This window comes from Arachis hypogaea, chromosome 14 (genome assembly GCF_003086295.3).
Source record: "Arachis hypogaea cultivar Tifrunner chromosome 14, arahy.Tifrunner.gnm2.J5K5, whole genome shotgun sequence".
In the NCBI taxonomy this organism is placed as follows: domain Eukaryota; kingdom Viridiplantae; phylum Streptophyta; class Magnoliopsida; order Fabales; family Fabaceae; genus Arachis; species Arachis hypogaea.
In genome coordinates, this window is record NC_092049.1 from 99,357,736 (window position 1) to 99,382,459 (window position 24,724).

The following is a 24,724-nucleotide window of genomic DNA, read 5'->3' on the forward strand; positions in this document are numbered from 1 at the left end:
TTGGAATCCTTATTTTCCTTTTTCATATAATTTTCGAAAAATCAAAAAAAAAAATTTAGAAAATCATAAAAATCAAAAATATTTTTCTGTTTCTTGTTTGAGTCTTGAGTCATGTTATAAGTTTGGTGTCAATTGCATATGCATCTTGCATTTTTCGAAAATATCAAGCATTCATAGTGTTCTTCATGATCTTCAAGTTGTTCTTGGTAAGTCTTCTTGCTTGATCTTGATGATTTTTTGTTTTGTGTTGTATAGTGTTTTTCATATGCATTCTTGAATTCTTAGTGTCTAAGCATTAAAGAATTCTAAGTTTGGTGTCTTGCATGTTTTCTTTGCATAAAAAATTTTTCAAAAATGTGTTCTTGATGTTCATCATGATCTTCATAATGTTCTTGGTGTTCATCTTGACATTCATAGCATTATTGCATGCATTCATTGTTTTGATCTAAAAATTTCATGCATTGCATAATTTTCATGTTTTTCATAAAAATTTCAAAAATCAAAAAAATATCTTTCCTCTTTTCTCTCATCAAATTCGAAAATTTGGATTGACTTTTTCAAAAATTTTTGAAAATCAAATTGTTTCTCATGAGTCAAATCAAATTTTCAATTTGAAAATCTTATCTTTTTCAAAATCTTTTTCAAAAATCAAATCTTTTTCAAAATTATTAGTTATTTTCGAAAATTCCAAAAATCTTTTTCTTATTTTTATACCAAATTTTCGAAAATAACATAAACAATTAATGTTTTGATTCAAAAATTTGGAGTTTGTTACTCGCTTGTTAAGAAAGATTCAAACTTTAAGTTCTAGAATCATATCTTGTGATTTCTTATGAATCAAGTCATTAATTGTGATTTCAAAAATCAAATCTTTTTCAAAACTAATTCCTATCATATCTTTTCAAAAACATCTTCTTATCTTATCTTTTTCAAAAATATCTTTTCAAAATATCTTTTCTAACTTCCTAACTTCTCATCTTTTTAAAATTTGTTCCAACTAACTAACTAACTTTTTGTTTGTTTCTTAACTTTTTCAAAACTACCTAACTAACTCTCTCTCTCTCATTTTTCGAAAATATCTTCCCCCTTTTTCAAAATTTCTTTTAATTTATTAATTAATTTAATTTTCAAATTTTTAAATCTTAATTTTCGAAAATCACTAACATTTTTTCAAAAACTATTTTCAAAAATCACTAACTCCTTTTCAAAATTAATTTTCGAAAATTCCCTCCTTCTCTCTCATCTTATTCTATTTATTCATTCATTAACTAACATCTCTTCCTCACATCATCACCAAATTCGAACCCTCTCTTCATTCTCTTCTTTTTTCTTTTTTTACTGTGACATAGATGATTCCTCTTCTTTTCTTTTTCTCTCCTCTTTCTTATGAGCAGGGACAGAGAAAAAGGCATTCTTGTTGAAGCTGATCCAGAACCTGAAAGGACTCTGAAGAGAAAATTAAGAGAAGCTAAATTACAACAATCCAGAGACAACTTGATTGAAAATTTCGAACAAGTAAAGGAGATGGCAGCCGAATCCAACAACAATGCAAGGAGAATGCTTGGTGACTTCACTGCACCTAATTCCAATTTACATGGAAGAAGCATCTCCATTCCTGCCATTGGAGCAAACAACTTTGAGCTGAAACCTCAGTTAGTTTCTCTGATGCAGCAGAACTGCAAGTTTCATGGACTTCCATCTGAAGATCCTTTTCAGTTCTTAACTGAATTCTTGCAGATATGTGATACTGTTAAGACTAATGGAGTATATCCTGAAGTCTACAGGCTTATGCTTTTCCCTTTTGCTGTAAGAGACAGAGCTAGATTATGGTTGGATTCTCAACCCAAAGACAGCCTGAACTCTTGGGATAAGCTGGTCACGGCTTTCTTAGCCAAGTACTTTCCTCCTCAAAAGCTGAGCAAGCTTAGAGCTGATGTTCAAACCTTCAGACAGAAAGAAGGTGAATCCCTCTATAAAGCTTGGGAAAGATACAAACAGTTGACCAAAAAGTGTCCTTCTGACATGCTTTCAGAATGGACCATCCTGGATATATTCTATGATGGTTTATCTGAGCTATCAAAGATGTCACTAGACACTTCTGCAGGTGGATCCATTCACCTAAAGAAAACGCCTGCAGAAGCTCAAGAACTCATTGACATGGTTGCTAATAACCAGTTCATGTACACTTCTGAAAGGAATCCTGTGAGTAATGGGACGCCTATGAAGAAGGGAGTTCTTGAGGTTGATACTCTGAATGCCATATTGGCTCAGAATAAAATATTGACTCAGCAAGTCAATATGATTTCTCAGAGTCTGCATGGAATGCAAGCTGCATCCAACAGTACTCAAGAGGCATCTTCTGAAGAAGAAGCTTATGATCCTGAGAACCCTACAATAGCAGAGGTAAATTACTTAGGTGAACCTTATGGAAACACCTATAACTCAACATGGAGAAATCATCCAAATTTCTCATGGAAGGATCAAAAGCCCCAACAAGGCTTTAAGAATGGTGGAAGAAACAGGTTTAGCAATAGCAAGCCTTTTCCATCATCCACTCAGCAACAGACAGAGAACTCTGAACAAAATGCTTCTAATTTAGCAAATCTAGTCTCTGATCTATCTAAGGCCACTGTAAGTTTCATGAATGAAACAAGGTCTTTCATTAGAAATTTGGAAGCACAAGTGGGCCAGCTGAGTAAAAGGATCACTGAAATCCCTCCTAGCACTCTCCCAAGTAATACAGAAGAGAACCCAAAAGGAGAGTGCAAGGCCATTGACATAAGTGCCATGGCCGAACCTGTGAGGAGAGGAGAGGACGTGAATCCCAAGGAGGAAGACCTCCTGGGACGTCCAGTGACCAATAAGGAGCTTCCCTCTGAGGAACCAAAGGACTCTGAGGCTCATCGAGAGACCATAGAGATTCCATTGAACCTCCTTATGCCCTTCATGAGCTCTAATGAATATTCCTCTTCTGAAGAGAATGAGGATGTTACTGAAGAGCAAACTGCCAAGTTTCTTGGTGCAATCATGAAGCTGAATGCCAAATTATTTGGCATTGATACTTGGGAAGTTGAACCTCCCTTGTTCATCAATGAACTAAGTAATCTGGATCAACTGACATTGCCTCAGAAGAGACAGGATCCTGGAAAGTTCATAATACCCTGTACCATAGGCACCATGATCTTTAAGGCTCTGTGTGACCTTGGTTCAGGAATAAACCGCATGCCCCTCTCTGTAATAGAGAAACTGGGAATCTATGGGGTGCAAGCTGCTAAAATCTCACTGGAGATGGCAGACAGCTCAAGAAAATAGGCTTATGGACAAGTAGAAGATGTATTAGTAAAGGTTGAGGGCCTTTGCATCCCTGCTGATTTCATAGTCCTGGATACTGGAAAGGAAGAGGATGAATCCATCATCCTAGGAAGACCTTTCCTGGCCACAGCAAGAGCTGTGATTGATGTTGACAGAGGTGAAATAGTCCTTCAATGGAATGAAAACTCCCTTGTGTTTAAAACTCAAGGATCTCCCTCTGCAACCATGGAGAGGAAGCAGAAAAAGCTTCTCTCAAAGCAGAGTCAACCAGAGCCCCCACAGTCAAACTCTAAGTTTGGTGTTGGAGAGTCTCAACAAAGCTCTGCACATCTGTGAGGCTCCATGAGAGCCCTCTGTCAAGCTATTGACATTAAAGAAGCGCTTGTTGGGAGGCAACCCAATGTTTATCTAATTCTTATTTTTATTGTTTTTCATGTTTTCTTAGGTTCATGATCATGTGGAGTCACAAAATAAATAGAAAAATTGAAAACGGAATCAAAAATAGTAGAAGAAAAATCACACCCTGGAGGAGCATCTGTCTGGCGTTCAGCGCCAGAACAGAGCATGGTTCTGGCGCTAAACGCCCAAAATGGGCAACTTCTGGGTGCTGAACGCCAGAACAGGCATGGTTCTGGCGTTCAACGCCAGAAATGGCACACAAATGGGCGCTGAACGCCCAAAATGGCCACCAACCTGGCGCTGAACGCCCAGAGTTGGGTACAAAGGCATTTTTACATGCCTAATGGGTGCAAGGATGTAATTCCTTGAACACCTCAGGATCTGTGGACCCCACAGGATCCACTCAGGATCTGTGGACCCCACAGGATCCACTCAGGATCTGTGGACCCCACAGGATCCCCACCTACCTCCACTCACTTCTTCTCACCACTCTCTTTCACACAACCCCACAAACACTCTTCCCTAAAAACCCCTCACCAATCACCTCAATCTCTCTTCCCCACTAAACCTTCACCACTCACATCCATCTCCTCTTCCCCATAAACCTACCTCATAAACTCCACCTACCTTCAAAATTCAAAACCAATTTCCCACCCAAACCCACCCATATGGCCAAACCTTAACCCCCCTCCCTTCCCTATATAAAGACCTCCATTCTTCATCAAATTCACACAACACACCCCTCTACACTCCTCTTGGCCGAAACCACATCTCCCTCTCCCTCTCCATATTTCTTCTTCTTCTTCTTCTATTCTTTTGTTTATTGCTCGAGGGCGAGCAATATTCTAAGTTTGGTGTGGTAAAAGCATAGCTTTTTTTGTTTTTCCATTACCATTGATGGCATCGAAGACCGGAGAATCCTCTAGAAGAGGGAAAGGGAAGACAAAAGCTTCCACATCCGAGTCATGGGAGATGGAAAGGTTCATCTCCAAAGCCCATCAAGACCACTTCTATGATGTTGTGGCCAAGAAGAAGGTGATCCCTGAGGTCCCTTTTAAACTCAAAAGAAATGAGTATCCGGAGATCCGACATGAAATTCAAAGAAGAGGTTGGGAAGTTCTAACAAATCCCATCCAACAAGTCGGCATCTTAATGGTTCAAGAGTTCTATGCCAATGCATGGATCACCAAGAACCATGATCAAAGTAAGAACCCGGATCCAAAGAACTATGTTACAATGGTTCGGGGGAAATACTTAGATTTTAGTCCGGAGAATGTGAGGTTGGCGTTCAACTTGCCATACATGGAAGAAAACGTACGCCCCTACACAAGGAGAGTCAACTTTGATCAAAGGTTGGACCAAGTCCTTATGGACATATGTGTAGAAGGAGCTCAATGGAAGATTGACTCCAAAGGCAAGCCGGTTCAACTAAGAAGATTGGACCTCAAGCCTATAGCTAGAGGATGGTTGGAGTTTATTCAATGCTCAATCATTCCCACTAGCAATCGGTCTGAAGTTACTATAGACCGGGCCATCATGATCCATAGCATCATGATTGGAGAAGAGGTGGAAGTTCATGAGATTATACCTCAAAAACTCTACAAGGTGGCTGACAAGTCCTCCACTATGGCAAGGTTAGCCTTTCCTCACCTCATTTGCCACCTATGCAATTCAGCTGGGATTGACATAGAGGGAGATATCCTCATCAAAGAGGACAAGCCCATCACTAAGAAAAAGATGGAGCAAGCAAGAGAGCTCAGTCATGGAGCTCAAGAGGCGCAAGAAGCTCACCACCATGAGATTCCGGAAATGCCTCAAATGCACTTTCCTTCACAAAACTATTGGGAGCAAATCAACACCTCCCTAGAAGAATTGAGTTCCAATATGGGACAACTAAGGGTGGAACATCAAGAGCACTCCATCATGCTCCATGAAATAAGAGAAGATCAAAAAGCAATGAGGGAGGAGCAACAAAGACAAGGAAGAGACATAGAAGAGCTCAAGGACATCATTGGTTCCTCAAGAAGGAAACGCCACCATCACTAAGGTGGATTCATTCTTTGTTCTTGCTTTCTCTGTTTTTCGTTTTCTATGCTATGTACTTATCTGTGTTTGTGTCTTTATTACATGATCATTAGTAGTTAGTAACTTTGTCTTAAAGTTATGAATGTCCTATGAATCCATCACCTCTCTTAAATGAAAAATGTTTTAATTCAAAAGAACAAGAAGTACATGAGTTTCGAATTTATCCTTGAACTTAGCTTAATTATATTGATGTGGTGACAATGCTTCTTGTTTTCTGAATATATGCTTGAACAGTGCATATGTCTTTTGAAGTTGTTGTTTAAGAATGTTAAATATGTTGGCTCTTGAAAGAATGATGACCAGGAGACATGTTATTTGATAATCTAAAAAATCATAAAAATGATTCTTGAAGCAAGAAAAAGCAGCAAAGAACAAAGCTTGCAGAGAAAAAAAAAATAGAAAGAAAAAGAAAAAAGCAAGCAGAAAAAGCCAATAACCCTTAAAATCAAAAGGCAAGGGCAAATAAAAAGGATCCCAAGGCTTTGAGCATCAGTGGATAGGAGGGCCTAAAGGAATAAAATCCTGGTCTAAGCGGCTAAACCAAGCTGTCCCTAACCATGTGCTTGTGGCGTGTAGGTGTCAAGTGAAAACTTGAGACTGAGCGGTTAAAGTCAAGATCCAAAGCAAAAACAAAGAGTGTGCTTAAGAACCCTGGACACCTCTAATTGGGGACTTTAGCAAAAGCTGAGTCACAATCTGAAAAGGTTCACCCAATTATGTGTCTGTGGCATTTATGTATCCGGTGGTAATACTGGAAAACAAAGTGCTTAGGGCCACGGCCAAGACTCATAAAGAAGCTGTGTTCAAGAATCATCATACTGAACTAGGAGAGTCAATAACACTATTCGAAATCTGAAGTTCCTATAGATGCCAATCATTCTGAACCTCAATGGATAAAGTGAGATGCCAAAACTATTCAAGAGGCAAAAAGCTATAAGTCCCGCTCATATGATTGAAGCTCTGTTTCATTGATAGTTTGGAATTTATAGTATATTCTCTTCTTTTCATCCTATTTAATTTTCAGTTGCTTGGGGACAAGCAACAATTTAAGTTTGGTGTTGTGATGAGCGGATAATTTATACGCTTTTTGACATTGTTTTTAGTATGTTTTTAGTAGGATCTAGTTACTTTTAGGGATGTTTTCATTAGTTTTTATGTTAAATTCACATTTCTGGACTTTACTATGAGTTTGTGTGTTTTTCTGTGATTTCAGGTATTTTCTGGCTGAAATTGAGGGACTTGAGCAAAAATCAGATTCAGAGGTTGAAGAAGGACTGCTGATGTTGTTGGATTCTGACCTCCCTGCACTCAAAGTGGATTTTCTGAAGCTACAGAACTCGAAATGGCGCGCTTCCAATTGCGTTGGAAAGTAGACATCCAGGGCTTTCCAGCAATATATAATAGTCCATACTTTGGCCAAGAATTGATGACGTAAACTGGCGTTCAACACCAGCCTTCTGCCCAAATCTGGCGTCCAGCGCCAGAAAAGGATCCAAAACCAGAGTTGAACGCCCAAACTGGCACAGAAACTGGCGTTCAACTCCACAAATGGCCTCTGCACGTGCAACACTCAAGCTCAGCCCAAACACACACCAAGTGGGCCCCGGAAGTGGATTTATGTATCAATTACTTACTCATGTAAACCCTAGTAGCTAGTTTATTATAAATAGGACCTTTTACTATTGTATTAGGCGTCTTTTTGACCATCTTTGGTCTCAGTTTTAATCTATTGTTCATCTTTGGATTACCTTATGATCCTTTGATCACGTTTTAGGGGGCTGGCCATCTCGGCCATGCCTGGACCTTCACTTATGTATTTTTAACGGTAGAGTTTCTACACTCCATAGATTAAGGTGTGGAGCTCTGCTGTTCCTCAAAGATTAATGCAAGTACTACTGTTTTCTATTCAATTCATCTTATTTCGCTTCTAAGATATCCATTCGCACCCAAGAACGTGATGAAGGTGATGATTATGTGTGACGCTCATCACCATCTCCCCTATGAACACGTGCCTGACAAACACTTCCGTTCTACATGAGATAAGCTAGAATGAATATCTCTTAGATCTCTTAACCGGAATCTTCGTGGCGTAAGCTAGAATGATGGCGGCATTCAAGAGAATCCGGAAAGTCTAAACCTTGTCTGTGGTATTCCGAGTAGGATTCAATGATTGAATGACTGTGACGAGCTTCAAACTCGCGAGTGCTGGGCGTTGGTGACAGACGCAAAAGGAGGGTGAATCCTATTCCAGCATGATCGAGAACCGACAAATGAATGGCCGTGCTGTGACAGAGCATGTGAGCATATCTTTCACTGAGAGGAGGGGATGTAGCCACTGACAACGGTGATGCCCTTGCATAAAGCCAGCCATGGAAAGGAGTAAGATTGATTGGATGAAGATAGCAGGAAAGCAGAGGTTCAGAGGAACGAAAAGCATCTCCATTCGCTTATCTGAAATTCCTACCAATGATTTACATAAGTATCTCTATCCCTATTTTAATATTAATTTTGAAAACTCCATAACTGTTTTATATCCGCCTGACTGAGATTTACAAGGTGACCATAGCTTGCTTCATACCAACAATCTCCGTGGGATTCGAACCTTACTCACGTAAGGTATTACTTGGACAACCCAGTGCACTTGCTGGTTAGTTGTATCGAAGTTGTGACAATTATGAATTAAGATCAGAGCACCAAGCTTTGGAGCCATTACCAGGATTTGTTCGAGCCTGGAGATCACAATTTCGTGCACCACACGCCCAGCCTGGTGTGCCACGCCCCTTTGGTGGCCTTCATTGTTTCTCTCTGAAAAGTTGTACTGGCGTGCCACGCCCAGATTCTTTTGTTGTTTTCTCCCTCTTTTTGGTGTCTTTTTCACCTGAAATTCAGCACAAGCTCATTTCAAAGCAATGTACTATAATGCTCATCAAATAATGCATGAATTGCAATATTCAAGTGAGATTATGCTCTTTTATGGTCATTTTTATGCAAAGAAAAAAGGTAGATGATGCAAGTCATCACACTGCAATACTTATACGACACGCAATCATCAGAACTCAAACCTACATTACCAAGCCTTAAGGTCTTTAACAAAACATAACCGAACGCTAAAGCAGGGGTTTTCGAAACGTGAAATACTTACCGTACTAACAAGCGAAGCAGTCGCAACTCCAAATCGACCCGGCAGCAGCTCCGTCAATAATTTTCGAGTGACGGCGGCGGCCCAAATCTCTGACAGTAGTAGCTGTACAACTACGCAGTATCAACAATCTTCCCAGAATTCCAAAAGAACAGAAATCTCAATTGGAACCCTTACCAGCAGAGTTTTTCGGCGATGGCAGCGGGGTTTTGGGCAGCAGGAGCGGCGATAGCTCCCCGCCTGCTCTTTCGGTCGCACTTCCTCTTCCTCAGATCAGATCGGTGGCAGACCCCTCCTTAGCAGTGGCAGTGCAGCAGCTTCGAATAGTAAACAACGGTGGCGATGCTACGGCAAGGAGCACAGCGGCATAAGCACCATGGTGCACACCCTCTGCTCTTCTCGCACGACCCAATCCTCCCTCTTCACTGACCCGACGGCATCCATGGTAGAACAGCGACGAGGGTGCGGCAATGGCTTCAGCAGGGATGAGTTCCTCCGACTCGTGCAGCAGCGCCGTTGGGAGAAGCAGCGGCGACAGTAGCGCCGTCCTCCCCCCCGCGCGTGCGCCCTCGGTTTGTGGACCACCAAGGACAGCGACGACGGTGCGGCCTCAGGGAACGGCGACGCCTCCCTCTGCGAACCCTCTCTCACTTTCTGTCGCATCTCTCTTCAGCTGGCGGTGATGAAGACGATCGGCACGGTGATGGGCTCGGCGGCTGCGTCGCCCTCCTCCCCTCTCGGATCTCCCTTCCCAACTTCCCCCTTCTCCCCCTAACCCTTTTGTTCTTCATTCCTTCATCTTGCAGCTGTTGCTGCTGTAGTATTAGGGAGCATGTGTGTGCTGGTTTCAGGGAACCGGGTAGGGTTTCAGGGTTAGGGTTGTGTGTGTTGAGTTTTAGGATTAAGGTAAAATTAAGTACAAGGGTAATTTTGTAATTTCAAATAAAATTGGGAATAATATAATAATTGAAACTCAAATTAAATCTAACACTAATTGAATATAAAAAATACTATTTGCTCATTAATTTTACAAATTATTTTCAATAAAATGTCTAAATCAAATAATTAGAAATAACATAATTAAATCCTTTATTTTTCCAAAACAGCAGTATCAATATTTTAAAATATTAATTATTTAGTCCAAGTCATATAAAATCCTTATTATTTCACAACTACCAACTTTATAATTTGAATATAGAAAATAATTCAATAATTGTAAAATTAGATAATAATCTTAATTTATTTCAAATTCGATCAATCGAAACTTGCTTTAATTTTCTTTAATAAATAAATTTCTGAAATTAAAGTTACAAAAATATTGAATTTGAAATTAGCTTATCATAGCCTTTTTTCAAAAGTTCTGAGTTTTACAATTTATAGTTCAAAAACACAAAATTAATAAAATATAAAATTTTTTATAAAAAAACTACTCTAAAGAAGATATATCTTAATAAAATATTATTTTATGGCCTCATGTAACACTAAACTTTTAAAATTAATATAAATAATAATTGATTGAGCATGAAATCATTAGTAAAGCAAAAAAAGGGTCGAAAGTTTATAAGATTCAGTTTAGATCAAAATTGTAAAACTAAGAGAACAATATAGAAAAATAATAAAATAAAATAAATAATAATTAATATTGTGAGAGAAAGATATAAGAAAAATATAACTAGACAATCTACTACTACTAGTCATACTATTTGTGATGGGGTATATGTAACCTTATAGTGCTTCCCATTCAATGTTGTTAAATGGAAGAGTATAAAAATGTGTATATAATCTTTAGAAAAACAAATTATAACCATTTAACTTGTTTTAAAATTCAAATTTGTAATAAGATAAGTACTATCTTAAATTATAGTACACTATAATAAAATAAAAAGTTGTTATAAATTTGTCTTTTTTCTAATATATGAGATAAACATAAATATTTACTAAAAAGAGTAATTAGTCATTTAACATTTATTTATTAAAAAGATAAAAATAACTAGTAAATAAAAACTAACTTTTTTCTTTGATTAACAAAAATTTAAATTTGTATCCAAATTAAAACACAGTTTAATGTGTAAATTTAGAATTGAAGAACAATTTAAAAAAGTATGATTTAAAATAAAATATTTTTTGTTAAAAAGTAAATGTTTGCTCAGATTCAAATTTCTCTTAGTAGTATTCGAAGCCACGCCAAACTTTTAGCCTTTTTATTCCTCTTCACTCTCAGCATCTTTTTTACTCTAAACCTTAACCTAGAGTCAACCATCGTCGCCTCCTTTCCATCAGCCTCGCATCCATGTCATCTTTGCTTTCACTTCATTGTTAGTCTCGTGTCCGTCGTTCCCCCGTCCTTCTGTCTCACGTACGCCATGTTGTCCACCTTGCTATACATTTTTTTGCTTCTCCTCACAACATCATGTAAGTGAACTCTGATCATTTATCATTTACTTTCTTATCTGAACCTTCCCCATTGTTAATAAAGTCTTCATCTTTCAGTTATTCTCGACAAATTCCATTGACTACACTCGCTTCCCATGTTACTATTGCTTCATCATCAACCCACAATCCATCTTCTCTTCCAATCTTCAGCTAACCCCATTGAAAAATATTTCCTTTTTTCTTGCCCCTTTATAGTAACTAGTTCCTAGTAATTTTATGTTGTTTTTCATTGGTGACAATTTGGAAAAATAGTTTTCACATTGTGGATTTATTGCCATTTGAAAACTCTACTAACATGTTTTGGAAAAATGAATTTTTGGATCTCTTTTATCAGATGGTGTTGTTGAATGTTTTTCTACTCTTGTTTTGTGCCTGTAAGATATAAATTGCTAGAAATAAAAATTACTTTAGAATCTCAAAGTATCTATGGAGAAAGATGTTTTGTTATTTCAGTTTTTATTCTATTGAAAATTAAAAAAAAAGAATTTGGGGAACTACTTTAATTTGTGTATTGGGGATGAAATTGTAATTTTATGATCTTATTAAAATGTTTCGCATGATGCAATTGATCTTATAATACGCGCACTTGCCCACCTAAAATATCCAATGCACCTATTGATCTTCTTTAGTAGTAACCATGTTATCCCATAGCTTTCTTCCTTTAATAAGGATCGGACAAATTGATTGAATTTAGATGGGAATGGGGGAAAGGTTGAAAAGGACATGCAAAACAAAATACTCCGCACAGGTTATCATAAGGATCCCTTTGAATGTAGATTCACTTTAGGTGGACTAGAATTACATGCTAGTGGGAATGAATACATGATTCTTTTATTTCATCTGTTTCCTTATACACTTGTTTTAGTGCCATCCATTTTGTACTTGAGATGAATTTTACAGTAGTACATAGTTAGCATATTCCGCATATTTTCTTTCTTTTACTTTATTAAGTAGCCTACATATGTTTTTTTCTTCTTCCATTGCATTGTAATTTTTTGGCATTCTGACTGCTTTTAATGCATTCTTTTACACTGACGTTTCTCTAATAATTGTCAAATGACTTTATTTTTTTGTCAAGGTTTGGAAAAATGCCAAGGAGACCTCTGTACAGTATTATGAGTCCAGTTGGAATTGATGCCGATATTGATGCCCAAACTCAGGTTACTTTCGTGAGTGATCTTTGTGAACGTCGGTTACATAAGTTTGTGTTAAAACTATGTAGAAATTATTTCTTAAATGAGCCATTTTGTAACTAATGGAAACTTAGTAGTTTCTGTACTCAATTTTAATTCTCAATAAATTCTTTTTTCTTCAATACTTTCCTAAATGATTTCATTTTGCCCTAAGGATGGAACAACGTCTAGGGGAGTTAATATATCAAGTGAGCAACCACGTGATAGAGCTCATCCATTTCCGTCTTCTGCAAATAGTACTTGAACATCTTGTATTAATACTAGATCATTTCGTCCTCTGCATAGTGAAGGACAGCTGGCTTCGTCAAGCTATAGTGGTGACCCTCAAGCTCCCACAACACGCAAAGAGCCTCGGCATCGTAATGAAGTTACCGATATATATTCGGAGGATGAAGATTACGACCCAGAGGCAGATGAGGTTGAGTCATTCAATGACCATGTTGATAACTTATTTGCCATACATGAAGCCGAAGGTCGCAACAATGTCATTAGCTGCAAGGATACTGATTATTGGGCTGTTAATGTCATTGGTATAATTTTTTTCTCCTATCTTAATTACTTTCGGAGCTAATTGATTTGGGTGTTTTCATTTTTACTTTCGGTGAAAATAAAATAAGGTATGAAAATATGATTGATTAAATATTTGAAAATGAAAACATTTAAAAAAAATAGAACAAAGTTAAAAATGCTATTTCTATGCTTTCAGTATTTTTAGTTTTAACTTTTGAAAACGTTTTCAACCCAAAATACGGTATTTTTAGTTTTAGGATAATCGTTTGAACATCTCGTAATCCTTTTTATACATTTTTTCTCATGTCATATTCACCCAATGTACTTCCAAGCTAGTTTTTTCTCCCTTCTCTACAGGTTTTGTTGTCACAGTATCTATTATCTACCTTCTTAGAAATGAATCTTCTTTTTACAAAACCAATCATATTTTCTAAAATATGAAAAGTTGAAAATACAAATCATTTTCTAAAATGAAAATAGAAAATAAAAATAAAAATATTTTTGCAAACCAATCATCCCCTTAGATTTGTATTTCTTGTATTCTATTTCTCTGATATGTAATGAAAATAAAAATATTTTTGCAAACTAATCATCCCCTTATATTCTAATTTATCAGAGAATTGTAACCGATTGATCAGGCGACTGGCTTATTAAGTTGGTTTTTGGGGCGTTTGGGAGCTGACTGTCAACAATTTTCTATTTATGAAGAAAGTTGGAGGATAGTGAATGGTTAACTAGGAACTTGCATATAACATGGTTAAGGCATAATTTTTTAGTTTTTTTTTAGTGTAAGGCAATTTGATTATAAATATTTTTGGTGAAAACTCTCCGTTGGAAATTTTATACAACTGATTGAATTTTAAAAAAAAAATTTCACATGTTCAAATTTGATTAACAATTTATTTTGATTAGCCTTTTATTTTTCTTATTTTCATAATCACATTATCTTAGTTTTATACATATTCATTAGTTTTGGTTACTAACAATGTCAAAATTTTGTAGCAGGTCTTTCACTATGAGGACGACCATAGAGGAAAAATAAAATAGGGAATTATGCAAAGGATAGAAAAATACTGGAAGGATACAAGGTCCAAATTGTTTCATACACTACAAGAAAAACCCCTGTCGCCACACCTTTTTTCCATGCTTTTATGAGGTGGCGATTGATTAGAGACTTGGCCACGTTTTTCTTATCACGCTTTGAAAGCGTTGCCGAAAGGGGTCAATGGCCACACTTTTATGAAGATTGCGATTGATTATTTGGCTACGTTTTTTCTTGCCACACTTCAAAAGTGTGGCCGAAAGGGATCAATGGCCATGCTTTTTAAGGGTTATCGATTCAGCCATTAACACACCAAAATGTTTTTTTTTTAAAAAAACTTTAAATAAAACATCCCCACCCACAAATCAAATGACTGCAGCCATTCCCTCTAACCCTAACTCCCTTTAACCCCCTCTACTATCCTTTCTTTTTCACAGAATCATTACCTCTACTCCCTCTGTGAGAATGTAACAAAACCCTTATTCCCCATTCTCCTAACCCTAATTCATGTAGCAACAGTACCTCCCTCCCTCTACCTCATTTTCTTCGTTCGAGCACTCCTCCTCCTCCATCCTTCTCATGCAAACATGCAAGACGACACCAGCAGTGATGGGTTCATTATCGCTCTCATGACGTTGTCCCTAGTCCCAATCACAGCGTTCTTTTCCTCTTCCTTCATCCTTTTCACGCAGGAGCAGTGGTCGTTCTTCGTCGCTCTCAACATGCCGTTCGAGTCCCAACCACAGTGCTTTTCTCTGTCATAATCGTAGCAGAGAACGGCAGCATCCAGTCTGCACCGTCACCATAAACCAAGCAGCCCTCTCCGTCTCTAAGAGGCACTCATCATGGGAGAAGCCCGCGTCCAAGATGAGCAATAGCAGTGGTTCAAACCCTCTCCTGCAACATAACAATGTATTCCTCGGAGGTCAGCATATTCACCAAGTTTTGGAGTAAAATTTGTGGTTGTTGCTGGCTCTGTTGTTGATGGTTCCAACTATTTATTTTGAGCAAAATTCGTTTTACTGGTACTAATTTGTTATTTGATAATAATTTATTGCTGTGGTTCAATTTTTGGTTGCTGGTAAGTTGAAAATTTTTTAGCATAACTTGTTGTACTTTTAGAATCAACTTTTAGCACTGGTGGAAGAGTGCTTAACAACTACACGATTTAGTAAGTTCCAACAAATTCCCCTGTTCCTTTTGTTTCAATTTTGTTGCTGAAATTCATCACTACACTTTGATTTTGTTGCTGGGTGTGGCAGACGACCAGCCACTCTTCGAGCACTTTGTAACACTCTCACTTCCAGAATGTTGTGCTTTTAACTACGCCACTCTGGTAACGAGGATATTACGAAGACTTCTATATATAACTATAATAAGTAGGAGCTTTACTTGAAAATCATCCTAGACTTTCTTTGAAAAACCGGAAACTTTTTTTTACACAGACATACATACATACAAATCATTGTACAACACTATTACATTCACAAGAATAACTTATGCAAATAACATGCCAATATTACATACATATATAATTAAAACTCCTATCACTCTTTACAAGATATAACAATAATGGCGAGGGAAAACAATAACTAAATACAAATCCAGTCTAAGAATACAGAAGTAAATGTCCAGAGCTTGCCTTCTTCGTCTGCTTTCCTGAAAAAGTATTGGGCTGTAGGGGGTGAGAACCTAACCCAAAAGTCCTCCGTAGAAGAAGGAAATACCACAAAAGTAATAAAAACACATGCACTGGTCAACTCATATCTCAGGAAAGTTTATCTTTATCAAAGCTTGCGGTCTTTATTTCCCTATTTTCAAGAAAACCACTTTTTACTAACTTATATACAGTTGCATTTTTCAAATATTTCTTAGTCATATATAAATATATATATATTGGAAGAATCAAATCACAACAAATATTTAATATATTCTTTAGGGTTCTAAGACGCACCTAGGGATTTTCTACCCAATAAACTACCATCACTCATTTGTATCCATCCAACACATAAACCAGAGTCTCGGGATAATACCGAGTTCAATCTTTCTCAACCTCCATCACCTCCGTACACCAGTAAACACAATCAAATCAAACAATTCAATCACACAGAAGCAAACACATATAAAGCACATATCACATAGCACATAATCAGATAAATCACATAAACACAACAACAAAATGCACACCTAAACAAATCAAGCAAATGCATATGATGCATGCCTGTCCTACTGGTCGTGAGCTCATGTGTCGGTTAAAGTGCCATACCTGACACATCCTATAGCCAACCCGGACTGTGTCTCTCTATTGCGCATCCCAGGAGGAATAAATTCCGAGAGAGAGTGCTCTACCACCTTCTCCTGGAAGTTGTACTGTAAAACCCCGAATTTTTAAAAATTTAATAATAAATTTATTTATGATTTATTATATTTAATTAAGATTATATTTTAAGAGATTTTATATATAAGTTAAGCAATTTCTTATTTATGATTTAAAACTTTAGTAATTAAATAATAACAAGAATTTTATATGATTTAAGTTGAATAATTAGATTTTTAACTTTACTTTATGATTATAAAGGAAATTAATTTTTATTCTATCTAAATATTGAATTGGAGTATTATTTGAAAATAAATTTTAAGTTGATAATCAAATAGTATTCTTATAGATATTATTACTGGATTAAATTTGGTTTTTAATTAATACTCTTCCTAAACCCTAATTTTAACCCTAAATCCCTAAATTGGAACCCACTAACCCTACTCTAAACCCTAAACCGCCTCACCACCACTCACCCACCGCTATCCCCTTCCCAATACACACACACACACATACACAGAGAACCCCCCAGTCACACACCCCACCCTTTTTTCACCCATTTCCCTTCCCCCCCCTCAACGGACACAAACACTAACACACACCCACGAAGAACTCAGACCCAAGGAAGAAGAAGAGGAGAGGAAAGGGAGTGAGATTGAGTTGTCACACCACTACGCCTCACTGCCGCCCAGCTTGCCGTTGCGCCAGCCACCCACACCAGAGGAGAGAGCGCCGTCGAGCAAGGGCCGAGGAGGGAGAGAAGCATCGCGCCTGCCATGAGCTCGCCATCACTGGAAATTGAGAGGAAGGATGTGCAAGAGGAAGCCGCCACCACTGGGCCGCTGTCGCTGAGCTTCCCTGGCCGCCGCTGGCAACCTTCGAAGAGAGAGAGAGCTTGAGGATGAGAAGAACATGAAGAGGAAGAACTAGAATTGCCGCTGTCACCACTGTTGCTGAGGGACAGCCACCACGCTAAGCTTTTTCCGCCGTCTGGTCACCGGATGTAGCCAGAATCACTGCCAGAGCTGCCGCTGCTTCATTCTTAGTTCCTTTCTTTGTGCAGTGTGTTGTTTTGATTCGAAAGCTCTTTATCGCAATTTTGATACATGTCATTGAGATTTTGCGGTGTTAATTGCTATAAGATTGAGTTTCAGTTATTATATGTTGTGATTAGAGTTGCTGTAGTTAATGCGGAAGTGGTTTGGAGTTGAGGTTACGGCTGTTGAGGTTACAAGCCGAGAAGAGGGGTTTTGACGTGCTGTGTAGCTTTCGGGTTTCGACTATTCGAGGTAAGGGCGATTTCTTAAACTCAATTTTCTATCAAGAATTTTTATAAGTAGATATTAATATGAAAAATATATTTTTATGATTTCGTAAGTCTTATTGATTGAACTGAGTTGTCTTGAATGCCTGTAAATGCTTGTTTGAGCGGTTTATTGATTGATTGAAGATGTTTAGTTGGGTTTGTACTTGGTTTAAGGTTGTTATGATGATGATTGGATTATGTCTATTTCTGATTATTGAGTTGGAAAGTTGGTTTTATTAAATACTATGAAAAGTGATTTTCTTGGTTTGGAGTTAATTTGATATTGAAAATGAACTGATATTAGAAATGGGTTTTATTGATTTATCAAATATGATTATAAGATTTGGAAATGATTTTTGGTATTGAAATTAGTTTGATTTATTGGAAATGGTTGAAAAGAGTTTAAGAAATCATTTTGTTGGGACTTAAGAAGGGTGGCAAAGTCCAAATTATAGAGGAGATGCTGCCGAAATTTTATAGAACTCTGAGAATTTGTTTGAAGTATTCTTTAAAAAGAAAATTGGATTTAAGAATCATATTATTTGATATCTATTTATTACGGAAAGAGTTGTTTTAAGTTTGGTTTATTTAGGAAAGAAGTATGTTTTGAGTTCGAATTATTTAAAAAAATATTACGTTTGAGATTGATTGTTGAGAAAATAATTACGTATGTGATTTTGATTTATTAAGAAAAGCTTTATGTTCTGCTTATAATTTATAGAAAAGATTATTCTTTGAGTTTCAATTTAGTAAGAAAAGAATTATATTTTGAGCGTGATTTGTTAAGAAATGAATTATGTTTGATTTGAAATTACTGATGAACGGAGTGAGAGGTGTGATGGGAGGAATGATGATGATAGAATGTGAATGAAGAAAAATGAGTTATGATCTTAAAGTATGGCTTATGAATGATTATGAATGAATTGGAATGAATATGGTAAATGAGTCGTGATTGAGGATGTTTGACGATGAGTATGTGTTTTCTCTCTGGTTGTAAGGATGACAGGGCACCTATACCCTCTAATGGTGACAGGGCACATATTTCCTCTAATGGTGACACGGCAGATAATTCCTCTAATGGTGACAGGGCACCTATTTCCTCTAATGATATTAATGCGCAACAGAGAGACAATGTTTGGGTAGCTACCGGACATGTCGGGTTTGGCTATATAACAGACAAATGAGCTCATTAGCCATAGGACATGCATACATCATATGCATTTATATGTTTTTCTTGGGTGTGCACTGTTTTGGTTTGCCTATCTGTTTAACTATGCTTGTATGCTATTTGGCCTACTTGCTGTATTTGCATCCTATCTGTATTTTCCTTGTTTGTATTATATGTGTGTGCAACTGAGAGATCCCTCATGCTGGTGGTGGTGAAGATGAGGGTTTCTTTTCTTGATGTGATGATTTGATTGCTAATTTAGTTGAGTTTCTTGAGTTGGGGGCTGTGATTGGTTTCTGATTGAGGTATTAGTAAAGTATGAAAAATCAAGCTGGTTCAGCATAGACTTAATGAACATATGCTTCGGACAGGTTGATCATTCATACAGTCTAGGAAACTGATTAAGATTTTCTTATAAGAAAAGAAAGGTTTTGGATTTTTGAAAAATTACATATTGCTTCTTGAAAAGCTTTTAGACGATTAGCCGTTGGTTTTTAAAAGATTCATAGGACGAACGATAATCACTGCCTTGAAATCAATTCTTCTTTTTAAACATATCTTCTTATAACAATTCTTAAACCCTCTACTTAGAACCCTTTCGAGAATGATATTCTCACTCCCCTGCAGAATATCTTTTCAGTGACAGGTTCAGGAAGTTTTGAGCCGAAGCTGCGACTAACTGCAGAGCTTTAATGTATATATGTGTTTTCTTTTTTTGTATTTAGTTTAGTCCTAGAATTTAATTTCCCCTCGACATTTATTGTTTGGTTATTAGAGGGGTAGGATTTGTATTTGAAGAATTGTAAATAAGTCTATGTGTTTATTGTTATGTGAATATGATATGTGATTATGTGATTTTAAAGTAAAGACTTTTCTCTTTGATAATTAAAGATTCGGTTCATTTTTGCGAAGGCTCAATATTAAATAAATATAATATCAAATTAAAGGATTAGAGGTACGTAACACCTAAACTTTTAGTACGATCATGAGGTGTTAAAAGTAAGGGTATTATGCATGCCATATAAAACGAAGGAGTACCTTTCTACATTGCAAACAGAGAGAATGTGGGCGGGGATAAAACCACCATCCCCACATCACACCGCAACTATGAGCAAGTGGGATAAAACTAACATGATTGCCTGGTGCAGGTGCCTCATCAATAATGCAAGCGGGACAAAACCCACGTCCTTGCAACGTAAGCAGGATAAAACCCACGTTCTTGCTAATCAGCAATCATACTTTGTAAGAAACGAAAGTTTATTAACCGATCAATTAATAAGATCATAATTTAATTGTCAGAATATGTTCAAAAATTTAGAAATATTAATTTAAAAATTTGAAGGTGAAATTTGGAATCAGCGGATTTTTTCAAATGGAAAAATGTAATTTTATGCGAAAAATGTATAAAAATGCGTATCGGTAATTTAGCCGATAGTACCAGCTTAACTCTGTCCAGTACTGTGTAAGAGTGATAAAAAAAACTGCAGAAAATCTTAGAAAAGTAATTAGAATTGAAAACTGGGCGCTAATTCTAAAGGTTTTGGCTTAAAGTTAGGTCAAACGAACCTAAAACGCTAATCGGTTGGATCGGGCCCAAGTTAGGTCCAAAGCCCAACATATATAAGATTGTTAAGTGTCTATTTCAGTCACATTCATCACAAATAGAGGGAGAGAGCTGCTGAGTTGAGATTGAAAGGGAAGAGAAGGGTTTACTATTCACCTTCATCTTCCTTGGCTCATATCTTGAGCTACGGAGCTCCGATTTGTATGCCGTTTGCGGTCACGCGAAGCTCTCGCCAAGTCCGTCATTTCTTGAAAAACAAAGTAGTAAGAAAATTTCAATTTCTTGCCAATTTATTTTCCCTAATAGATTTTGCATTTTAGGTTTGGTTGTTGAGTAGATTTTTGTGTTTTTGGTTGTTTAGGTGGTATCTAGCAACAGGTAATTGTTGGATTTTGTTCCAATTCATAGTAGGTAATGTAAGAAAGCCCTAAACTCTTATGGATTATTAATTTTGTGAACTCTAAGATTAATTTTTGGTAAATTATATGTATTAGCTTGGAATTCTTGTTGATTGGAGTTAACTTGGTGGATTTAGAGCATTTGGATTTGAGTTTAAGTGGTGGCTGAGCTTTAGAAGCTTTTTAGAATCATTTTGATGTTTTAAGCTTGTTTGGGAATCGGCCAAGGTATGATTTTAATTTTCTTTAAATAATATGTAATGTTGTGGGCAACTTAGGCCAGTGGTCCTTAGGATAAGATTGAATTGATGTTGATTGTTGATGATTCTTGATGTTGATTATGATTGTTAAGGATTATTGATGTTGATGATGATTGTTAATGATTATTGAGGTTGATGAGAATTGATGATGATATATTGATGAATAATTCTTGTGATGAGTTGAATTTATGCAAAATTGTTGAGTTGTACGCTTGGATTAGGAATTTTTGGATTTATTGATCTAGTGGAGGAGATGGAAATTTGAGTGAAATAGGATTGAAAATGGTTGAAAGGTAATTGAGGAGTAATTGTATTGTGTAGTAGTGTTTTGATGCTGATTTTGGGTATTGTTGAATTGGTTTGGTTTTGAGTTTTGGAAAAATAGAAGACTTTGCAAATTTTGGTAAAACCTTGATTTTGACGAACTTCAACGAGCCATAACTTGGCTTCCAGAACGTAAATTTAATGAAACTTATTTTGAAAAATGATTTAAACCGAAAAAGTTATGTGCGTTTGAAGTTCGGTGTCAAAAATTGAATTCTGCAGTAAAACAGCTTTTTCTAAAAATTGGGTGGTATGCGTACGTGAAAACAGGCTTGCATATGTGAGCATTGGCCTCGGCCAAACACTCCTATGTATGTGACCCTGGCATGAGTATGCGACAACTTCTTTCTATTTTGAACGTTCGCACATGCGAACGATGCACGCGTACGCGACATTGGCAATTTTACACGCATACGCGAGATCCCTGTTTTGCTAAAAATGTGATTTTTGTGTTTTTAAGCATTATTCTAGCTCTCTAAACTTCCAAAATTGTTAATTAATAAACCTAAGCTAGTGTTTGAGCTTTGAGACTAGTGAGGATGGGTTAAGTAACTTAATGAGATTTTTTTCTGTTATGAAATTAGAGACGGTAACTTAGGCTTGGAAAGTTCTGTGGATGGAATAACTTGAGTGGATTGGCGGAGTGCTGAGGTAACAATGAATTAAGAAAAATGAATGATTGAGGTTGTTGAAAACTGATGAGATGAATATTAATGAACTTATGCTATATGAGCAGGGATCAGCGAGGCTAATTTTATATTATTGATATACTGAGATTTGGTAAGTCGCTATGCACCTAGCAAGGATGGTGGTTAATCCTGCTTGTCGAAGTTGCGGCGCCAGCGTAAGGACGGTGGTTAATCCTGCTTATGTTGAGATGTAAGGTCTGAGGTAGAGTATCCCACTCGCATCCTTTCGAGTCATAAGAGTGTGACGGGCACTATATTCCTAGATAGTGTGTCGGACACTATATCCTTGGGGTACCAATTATTCGTGACCGAAAGGCGACATCAGAAGGAGATGTGTTAAATTGGAAGTTAAACCAACAAGTGATATCACCACCAATAGGACAGGCATTCATCATGTATATCATTTTGATTTGAGGTTTTTTGTTTGCCTTTACGAGTAATAAAAAAGCCTTTATTTTTCTATGTGTTTGCTTGCTTTGCATAACTGCATCTAGTGCCTAAGTGTATAACATGCTTACTTGCTTCTTGAATTACTTGCTGTAAATGTATATTACTTGTGTTTTACTTGTTTGCATCTATTTGTGTTTTCTGCTGGGATTGAGGAGGCTCGGTAGATGGTGGCAATGGGATCGCATGGAGGATGGGTTGGCAAAGACTATGGGACAGCGGTGATCTGTTAGTTAGAAAATCCTCAAGATTAGATAACCCTTTATGGATTTTATTTAAAATGTTTCTAAGTTTGAATCTTATGCATGTGGGAAGTTCTAGGATTGCCTTTGGGTTCCCGAAACCTTGTATCTTATCTATTGGGTACTGTTACCATACTGAGAACCTCCGATTCTCATACCATATGTTGTTGTTATTTTTAGATACAGGTCGCAACCCACCTCAGTGAATGTGCAGATGGTGACAGAGCGGAGGATGGCTCTCTTTTATCTTTTGTTTATTTTGTTGTAGTTATTCTCTCACTTTTGTATACCGTACTTGTTGCCTTAGAGGATTGACTTTGAGATACTGGATCGGATGTATCAGTTTTAACACTCAAAAATTCTGTTGTATCTGTTTTAACTAGTCGGCCTAAACTCCGCTAGCAAAGACGAGGTTTCTTTTGGAGATATTGCACTTATACATATATATACCTTTCTTATCTTGTATCAAAAATCTCTTTTCTTACATTTACGCTTTAGTTATCGTGTGTGAACGCTTCGCGCTTTTGTATCTCTGTTTTCTACATCTTTGAGCTTTTATTCCTTCATCGGGCTTCTAGTATATTATATTCTTTGATTATATATTATTGTATGAGCTTTAGAACTGTCGTCACGCTTTGTCGCCCTTTGCTTTAAGGCTAGAGGTAAGGCTTAGGGTGATAGGGTGTTACACACTTCAATCATAACCACGCAAGCGGGACAAAACTTTCGTCCTTGCCAATCAATAAGCACATCTCAATCATAATCACCATCAACCAAAACCATCATTATTATCATAGTCGTAATTACAATTTTAATTGATTTAGTCTATTATAATTCATCAATCTGTGAGCGGGACGAAGCCATCGTCCTCATCATGGGCGGGACAAACCACCATCCCCACAATATCAATCATAATCTCATTTCTCATCATAAATATCATATCAAATCTCATCATCAATAACAATCATTCATCATCAATTGTAATCTCTTACATATCACTCGACTTAATTAAAGTTCTCATTATAATGCTCATATTAGTCTCACTTTTCATTGTAAGCCTCTAATCAAATCTCATCTCTCATCATCAATCTCATAACCATCAACACAACTTCACCTCCTACTCCTCACACCTTAATATCCACCGAGTTAGGCTTACGCCATTACGTACGACTTGCGGGTATGGGGCGTCTAATAAAATACCCTAGACTTAAGGTCAGGGTTACAACTAACTCAAGTACAACATAATCATTTATAATATTCCCAATTGAGTTTAAACACATCATCTTCTCATTCAATCTCATTATCTTATTCTTTAATTATTTACTTTATGGGATAACAAGCCAAACTTTCGTGAGTTTTAAGTTCAATTTAAAGTACTCCCAAGGTCCTCAACCTTTATCTCATAATGCCAGAAAATCACAACTTAATTCCATATTTCGCAATTATCTCTTTTTCCTTCAACTCTTTTAGTTAGCTCCATTAACACTGTCTCATATTCACACTTCTTAAACCCGAACCCAGTGGTTGTTAAAATAATTTACCTTTTTAAATCTTTGACTAATTAATCAAATCTCCTTTCCAGTTAACATTAATCACTTGTTTACTCGTTTTGTTGTCAATCAAAATCAAATAAGTTAAATCACAATTAGATTTCACAAGTTAACAAAACCATAAAAATCTAATTTTTCTTAACCAAATTATCAAACTAACATCAACTCTATGTTGAGTTTATTTCAATTATCCATTTCTTCAAATTCGTTAGAAATCCCCAAACATAACTCTTTAATTAGAATTAATTAAATAAAACTCATTTTCGATTAACCAAGTTTTCTAAAATTAACTTCGCTTTATTTTCAAGTTTAAAACTTTTTCTAAAAGACTCAAAAATCATTTTAT

General features: G+C 36.7%; 1 non-coding gene across 1 annotated transcript; it reads right to left on the reverse strand.

The window, feature by feature from the left end:
- Nucleotides 1-1,920: 1,920 nt before the first annotated feature.
- LOC112746346 (small nucleolar RNA R71) lies at nucleotides 1,921-2,028 on the reverse strand. Its single transcript, XR_003174236.1, has one exon. It is a non-coding gene; the product is annotated as a small nucleolar RNA R71 (small nucleolar RNA).
- Between the last annotated feature and the right edge of the window lie 22,696 nt (nucleotides 2,029-24,724).